This window comes from Dermacentor silvarum, chromosome 11 (assembly GCF_013339745.2).
Source record: "Dermacentor silvarum isolate Dsil-2018 chromosome 11, BIME_Dsil_1.4, whole genome shotgun sequence".
Classification (NCBI taxonomy): domain Eukaryota; kingdom Metazoa; phylum Arthropoda; class Arachnida; order Ixodida; family Ixodidae; genus Dermacentor; species Dermacentor silvarum.
Window position 1 is genome coordinate 33,714,332 of NC_051164.1, and position 8,955 is coordinate 33,723,286.

The window sequence follows — 8,955 nt, forward strand, 5'->3', positions numbered from 1 at the left end:
TACAGAAACACCCAAGAAAGGGTAGCCACAGCAATAGGTCAGGAGTAGAACATCGCAAGTGTAATGCGAAAGGTGTGGGTTCGGATCCGACTTGCATTAAGTGGTACTTCCGTTCACATTGATTCCTATTTTTAAATTTGTTTATCTCAGAAATAAATAGAATAGCTTATTACCCGTATGCTTTATTTTTGCTTTTTTTTGAAACATCGAAGTCATCTGGTTGGTATATGAAGGTGATACGGCATTAAGCAAATGTAAGAACTGGTGTCTACTTCAGACACAAGCTTAGCGCGGAAAAGTACATGTCCCTTAGCCAATGCCATCCTCAATTAACCTTGTAATTCGGAAACTTTTCTGCATTCCGTATTTGTATAAAGTGCGAACTGCATTTGAAGGTTTGCGACCGCCGCCTTAATAAAGGCGCTTATTTACAATAAATTATGGGGTTTTACGTGCCAAAACCACGATCTGATTATGAGGAACACTTATTTTTTTAAAGAACTAACAAATATTCACCAGCTGTCTATTGCCTGGTTAAATCCCTGCACCGTATGATGATAACCCATTATCAGTCGGGTGATTTCGACCGCATTGAATATTTAACAAGTGTCATTTAGAAATCTACTCAAGCTTTTAGAGAGGTAATTCTCCTGTCAATGGGTATTCACACGCAAGATAGTACAATTTGTTTACTTGCGTGCAGGTGTAGCAGCTAAAAATTGATTGAATCGAGTTTCCGACCATCAGGTGGCCATCTTGTATGCTGTTTCATGAAGAGAATTTTGTGGAATAGACCACATTCCCCAAAACTGTAAGGTTATCACAATCTCTGAAAGCCACATCGTTACATACTTGAACCACCCCGACATCTATCCTTATTAGAGGTTGTCATATACTCAAAAATAATTCCTACTGCACAAAGTGACACTTGAATTACCTCCCCAAGGAACAAGATACGTCACGTTGCCAAGCTCGAAAACGGAACCGAAGAGCCCATAATGAAAGTTCGCTACCAAGCAGAAAGTGGTAAGAAATGAAATGTTTTCATGAGCATGCGCTTCGGAAATATCGCTGTAAAAGATTGTAAAGTATTACAACACTCTGTGAATTTATTTGCGGAATTGCTTACATACCTCTACATTTTGAAATACTGCAGAGTGGGGTGTACCTTGTTGCTACCTTAGAACAATCACGTGCTTGAATTTATAGGACAGACGTCAGATTTATACTCAATGTATATGTACCTTGTGTAGCGAGGACGTGCAGCATCCATTGGTTGATGTGTGCAGCTGCATTTGATTGCAAAAAAGACGGACATGCCAAACTTGTGCGATTAAGCGGCGTGCAGTAAATACTTGCGGGCTACATGATCATGCGCCAAGATGGAGCAAATCTGCCCTTAGAGTTCGCCAGCAAATGCTTAGCTGGTCGGCGTAATATGCCAAGCAAACCATAATATTAAGAAATATTTATGCTAATCTGACCTGAAATTCACGCACAATCAGTTTTTTTAAGTGGTGCGCTGCGCCACATTTGGGGCACAACTAATGAGTGCTGTCTATGGCGCTCTGCTTCTGAGATGGAGGACTTGTTTTCGTCTACAGGCAACAGCGACTGTATACCCGCCGTGTTGAGGTGTTATGAAAGAGCATAGTTTACGTAGAATAAGATAAACAATAAATGAATCGATGTCATTAAAATTCATAAAGGGCCTGCCTTCCTGGGTTCTTTCATAGTCTCAGTGTTGTTTTGAAAGGTTTAATGGTTGTCAAACACTGGTGACCTCCACGTTCCCATTCCCCTCTCCAGTTAGGTTTCTTAAAGTATAGTTGCAGCGTCGTCCATAAAACACACTTGTGTACCTGAGTTCCTTATCAGCTACCAGCAAGAAACGATAGGCTCGGCCGCAGCGGGTGTCGCTACTCACGTGGTTTTCTGCTACTTAAAGCTCAAGTGCAGAGCAATAAATAGTTCAGTATTCTTGTCGCTACTCTGTTGCGTTACTTCAATAGTATAATATTTATTGTTTATTTTAATTTATTCCTTTATTTGTTTGTTTATTCATTTACTTAGGTATGTCACTACCATAACGTCCTAAGTAGGTATTGCGTAGAATGATTCAAGTGAGTACATTCCCATTAAACCCAGTGTTAGAAACGAAAGACAGAAATACACAGAGTGAACAATGTTTCGATAAGATCAAAACGCACAAGGTAGAGTACTATAGTACCCGCTCTATGAAATTACGTGCTAAAAACAAACATTATGATGATGTCGGTTAGAGAGAAGGTTTATCATTAAGCACGGTATAAATGTAAATTTTGATGTTGAAAGCCCTAAAAGAACACTAGAGATACTTATAAAGCAAGGACTACAAATTGTACAAAACATTGAGAACGATATGTCACCACTGTCTTTCTCTTTGTTAATAGCCTAGTAATGCCGAGTGAAATATTGATGACTTTGTTATGTCAGCAATGTTTGATGGAGGGGAGTCTCGATTGGGTATTCACAATGCAAAATGCATTGATGAGACGTGCAAGAATTGCGCTGTTGTACTAACTGTGTCTTGTTGTAATAAAGTTAGTGGAGGAGTGATACTTGGGTGCGTAATCTGCGCATGACAAATGTGAGACAACGAAGTTCTGCTTGTAGTGATGCAACACTTTGAAAACGTCAGTAAAATTACGTACCACTAAACGTGGGGCCCTATTCTGCGTCATTTCAAGCGCCTTAGTAAACCTTGTAGGGGAAGACGTTCTGGGTTCTAGGTACATGTTCTAGGTGAAGATGCGACATCACAAGAGCATATTCGAGTGAAAGCCCAAGCAGTAACTTGAAAATGTGTATTATTGTATGCCTATTAACAAGATTTAAGTGTCATTAAATGTGCTTATGGCTGTTTGACATAAAGTGCGCCAGCAACCACGTGTGCCACCTAGTGCTTTGCGAGTAATCCGCCTCAAGTTCGTCGTGTTTTCTTTGGGTACTTGTACAATGCGCACGATGCGCGGTCTTTATTACAGAATCCCAGGCCACAAGATACAATTTCCGGTTTTGGAGCAGTACTGAGAAGTGTGCCATCTTTACTTTTAGTATTGGAGGTAAGAACCACTGCATGCTAAGTTCTTTTTCTGAATGTGTTATTGTTCTATAGCACTCCAATTTTAGAAAGAAAAGTCAGTAGGAACGTAGTGGTCCAGCGGTGTCTACATCAAATCACATTGATTATTTGTCTTTATTGATCATGTACCTGTATCGTTATTTTAAATGCATTACAGCAGGAATGATAAATACATTTATCCAGTAAGAACAGTCTTGTAACTATTTAAAGCTTGAAACAAAGGCATCATTTATTGCAGTACAAACAACGCCTTATGGAAGAAAGTTCCAGTCTTGAATGGTATCAACAACAAAACAGTATCAAGAACGTTCCCTTTGAATTTTTTTTTCAAACTTTCAAAGGATTGTGCCTTCCTATTGATAGTAATATGTGGGTCCCAATGTAATTATCACGGTCTATTCCTTGAAAATCGTTTTTTTTTCAGCTCGTTTGGCAATCAACTTAGTTCTTTTCTAGTTGGCATAGACGCGTTTCATTTTGAGAATCCGAGTTACTACTTCTGTGTTAAACCAAGGTTTATCATGGCCCCGTCTTCCTGTCGGTATATAATTTCTCTCGGTAAGAAGTGTTCCATATTTCAGACGCCTCTCCCCTGACAAATGTTTTCATATCTTTAATTATTATTTATTTACAAATACTGTGGTACCCAATTGATACATTAGTAACGTGACTAGAGAAGTGATTTAATCCTTAGAATGGCAGGATTGCATAATAGTCTGCCGAACAATACAAAGAGAGAGGGAGAAAGTTTAATGGTACAAAATCGCACCCCCGGCGGGTGAGGGTTCCCACTGCTGTGCGTTCAGTTGTGGTTACGCGGTATTGATTTTGTTAACTGGCATGCCCATGTGCTGTGGTAAAGCAACGCTGATGAGTTGCAATCGGGACATGTGTATAGATATTGTGCGAGATGAATAGCCTGATATCGCCTGCAATGTGGGAAGCCGCTTGTAATTGCCTCCACGACACCACCTCATCTTGGAGTGATGTGTGGTGCAGGGGATATTTCCGTATTTCGAGACTGCCGTGTTGCAGGATAGCCTTAAACTGTAATTGGGCAGGTTATAGTCTCTCCCATTCAATCAATACAAGAAAACACTGATTAAGGTGACTGGCAAATAATTGTGTGCTATCTGTAGCGCTGCGTAAGACTCCTGTAGTTTAGTGTAGTATGGGTCAAAATGCGTGTTTAAAAGGATAGTTTCTAGACAGAGAAAGAAAGCTGATCATCTTCCTGATACGCAACATATGCGCTTACAAATTATTTATTAAAGAATAAACGAACCTAAAATATTGTGCTCTATCACCAACAGGCTTTAAAGTGAGTATTTTTGTTCCCTTCTTATAGAGCTATAAGTCCACTCTGGGTAAAATAAAATTACGCAGGAGCCCCCGCAACAAATGAAAACAAACTGTGCGACCCTTTATTAGGTGTGAAAAAGTAACCTCATAATGTTAGAGCATGTTCATAGGTTTCTATGATAATAGTTTTTACACTGGGGGGCGACGAATAGCTGGTTTTAATATTCTAGAGCGCTTCCGAAGAAATCAAAATCGTTTTTTGCTGTCTTTTGCTGCTGCTACGATGGAATCGATTGATTTTAGGCTATACAAAATTCATGCTCCTAAGAACTTAAGGTGTTTTACCTCACGATATTAGGTATGTCTCGTATTTAAAGGGGAATATGATTCAAATCGAGGCGGCCGCATTTCGGTGGGGGTTAATTGCAAAAACGTCCGCATTGGGTGGACCTTGAAGAACCCAATGTGATTGTTGGATGTAGCGCGGGCGAAGAGCAATGAGACCGTGAGCCATGAGTTCCAAACGAAGATTGAGCTTCTTTATTCTCTGACGAGACACGGGGAGGCGCGTGCACCAACAGACTTGCCTTTTAGGTGCTTAACGTGGTGTTCAAGAGTGGCGCTATAAACTAGCCATTTAAATGCGGGCTGTTTATAGCAGCGCGCGGATGGCGTTCACTACATGATCAACCTTTTATTGCGATAGCAATTAGACGGACACTTCAAGCGGATTTCTGCCGTCAGCGTCGCCGTGAGGTTCCGTATAAAATCCGAGGGCGATAAAATCGTCGCCGCGCGCCATATGTGCGAGTGAAAGCGCGCAGGGGACGCGCGCTATCACGGAGAGCGAACGGACGGCGGAGAGCAAACGCGACTTCCGTCGAGCGAAAGGCCGTGGGGGTTTTGCAGGGAGGTAGGGGGGGGGGCGACGCTGTGCTGTGGCACCAAATGTGTATCTCGCAACCAGGCGCAAGGGCCACTGGCGACGCAATCTCCCATGTGAAAGGAGGAAAACGGGAAGGCAGCGTGGGAGGAACGGGGGGGGGGGGGGGAGGCTTTTACTCTGCCAACAAATGCGTCCTTGTACTTTGCGCCGGTACGGGCTTCCGGTGTTGTCACGCGCACCGTATCTTGCAAGGGATCCCCACACGGCTCCAACCTTTGTATGCGCCTTGCATTCGGCCGCTCAGTTTGCGTTAAAGCGATAGACCGCCCGAACCTTCGCTTGCTGTGGCAGCTGCGCATGCTGCCAGCGTTTTGACAGTGGTTGTCTGCAGTCATCGAGTGTGATCTATTCATGTTTGCTTGTGCACGCTGACACCACGCTCGTTAATTCAATTAGTAAGCGAATGTGTCCAAGTTTATGCAGCCGATAAAACTAATATCCCTACTCCGAATAGCTCTGCATTAATTTGCTATCGCAATTGATGCTTCGTCTTTCGGGCGAAACTGCGACATTTTTTCTGTGGTCCCTACTACGGCATGCCTCATAAACAAATCGTTATTTTGGCACGTAACACCACGGAATTCATTTCTTTTAACTCATATCGAAAAAAATGTTTACTGTCAAGCGTACTCATAGTTACCTAATAATAATAATAATAATTACCTTTTGCGGCGACCGTCTTTCACCGGCCGACAAATGATAAAAGGTATTGCCTAGCGCAAGATGCGCCTTTCTCTTTCTGAAGTTTCTCGAATGTTAAAGGTGGTTCCATCTTCGGTTTGTCGCTGAGCCTTCTGCAATGATATTGCGCACGCGGCAAGAATAGCGGTGTACGTTCCAGAACTTACGTGAGCACGAACGGTTACGCTGGAAGGCTCACCGAGCCATGTATAAATAGCCGACGCGTCTGATTCGCCCATCAGATTTTCCACGATCGACGAGTGTGCTCGCCGTTGTCATTGTGCGGAGATTTACCTGTCTTGCTGGGCGCCAGGTTCGCCCACAAACAGGTAAAGGTAAATATTCGGCCGATATCTGCCTGGTTGGCGACAACTGAAATAAAGAGAAGGAAATCTCCAAACATAATTTATTCTTAAATCCGCGCGTTTCGGAGACCGACGTGCTCCTTCTTGAGGGGTGAGAAGGCGTTAAGCTTAGCATTGCTTATATGCGTTTTTGAGTGTGTCCGCAGGCCTTTCAAAGCACCAAAAACCCACATGAGCAATGCTAAGCCTCCCGCCACCTTATCCCTGAAGAAGGAGCACGTCGGTCTGCGAAAGGTTGTGTTTCTGAAATAAATTTTTGTTGGGGGTTTTCTTCTCTATATTTCAATAAACAATTAGTTTTCTAACGTGATAGTTTATTCGTTGTTCAAAACGAACTGAGATCTTCTACTTTTGTCGGAATTTTATAACATTTGGAGGGCAATATTGAACATACATTTAGGTGAAATGCAGTCTACATCTATTTAGAGCAGGTTGCCATCGGCATAGATCCTCATTTTCACAGGAAGGTATTGCATATAACAATTGGGAAGTATAAAGAAACAGAAGCTTTTGACCGGGAATTTTTTGCACAATGAATAATGAGAAGCGTGTTTTAGGCGTGTTCGTTAAATGGGGGGATACATAATAATTCATACTTTAAGATAATTTGATGTATATGTTAAAAGTACAGAGCTTTAAATTAAAGCATGAAATTCAAAAAGTGTCAGTCTGCAGGGAAGTAGAACGGATGCTTTAGAGAAGCTTATATGGATAAAGGCAAACTGCATACACTTTCTTAGTCCTTTGGCGAAATGTGAGATTGCCCCTGAACCACGAATCGGGCTTGGTGAAAAAGCACATTCCGTGGATAGCTTACGCAGCTGTGAACATCTCAGGCATATTTCGCAGTCAAGTTTGACGCGCAGAGCACAAGCGGAGAGAGTTCACAAGCCGAGATAGATAGAATGGCATTGTTTTCAAACACAGGCATTCTTCTCACCCGCTTCGAAGCTGCGAACGCCTTGCATGCGTCGTCATATGCAAGATTCTCATAGATTGCTGTTCTTCATCAATAGTTCACATCGGTCAAGAGGTGTGTTTGGGTCAGTGAGCTTCTTCCTACTATTACTGTATCTATTATGACGCAGTGCATCGCGAAGAAGCGTGGTTAGCGCCTACAAGAAACACGCCCCAAAATGAGCTCACGCCCAGCCACTCTAGGCTAGACGTCTTGGCAGACATCGCTTCGTATTTAGCTATTGACAGCGCTTCAAAATGCGCCATCTCGATTAGGCAACTATCTGTCTAGTGCAAAGCCGGTCCGCACCACGTTGCGGGACCAGACAGCAGCTCGTGGGTGCGAGCGCGCACTCGAGGCCTGCCGTTCACATAGCAAACGTTCTGATATACTGGCTTGTAGTGCTACAATTACGAGTAGCTGCGTATGCAGGGTGCAGTAACGAGCCCTGTGGCTGTCTGTACGCTCGGACCACCGCGTGCTCTGATTGGACGCTGCGGACGTGGCTACAGGAGAGTAGCGACGCCAAGAAAGCAATGACTACTGCACCGACCGCCAGACATCCCCCACGGGAGGCATCCCCCCGCCGTTCCTACTTGGTAGCGACATGGTTAGCACGGTCGTCTGGACAAAATCATCTGCTTCCCGAACTGCACACATATAGGTGCCAGGCCATCATGGTCAAAGACCGTTACGTTAACAATCCTTTCAACGCAAGTCCGGAGTGTAACACCAATCGCCGAGCCGATACGCGCACAGCCGACTTACTCGCACGGGCGAACACGATGGAAGACATTTCGATCTTGCATAAGAAATTCTCTGATTGCCAAAAACATAATTGCGAAAGTGAATTTGTTACTCATGTCACTTGCTACGGAAAAAAATATCTGTCGCGCGCAGCTCCTTAGTACATTATAGAACAGTAAAGTGACGAGAATGATGTTACCGAAAGTAACGTTGTTACGTAACGGCGACCGGAAGTATCCGTTGCCAACTGCTCCCGTGAATTTTCGCTGCAAGAAATGGAACACTGACGCCAGGCGACGGAACGCCATAGGTGGGGCAACGCCAGCGGCACCGCCACACTTCATCGGAACAGAGAATATTGGCGAGGAATAAAAAAAAATGCGGCAGCGAAGCTGGTGGCACTTCTGTAGCTTTAACTTCGCCTTTCATTAGCTTTAAATTGGTTCTCTGTTAGCTTTAACTTGGCCTATTCATTAGCGTTAACTTTTCCTTTCTATTAGCTTGGCTTTTATTGGTTTTAGGTGGCGGTGCTGGGGCAAGCGCCACTCCAGCGCTTGCTAGCTGCTCCGGAAACGCCCTATAAAAGCGTCCTAGCCAGCAAGGAATCCCGCGGTGTGAGATGCACGCTGCGTAGCGTCGATACGTGCTGCATGTATCGGAAGCTTCTCGAACGTTATCGGTGCTTTTATCAGTTGTCTGTTGTCAACAACGCTTTTGTAATCTTAATGTATGAATGGCGCGAATTGTACGAGGTCTGTCAGAAAAGTATCCGACCTGGTTTTTTTGCCAACACCTGATGGACTTGAAACAAGCGCGCTTGCATCAGCCGACC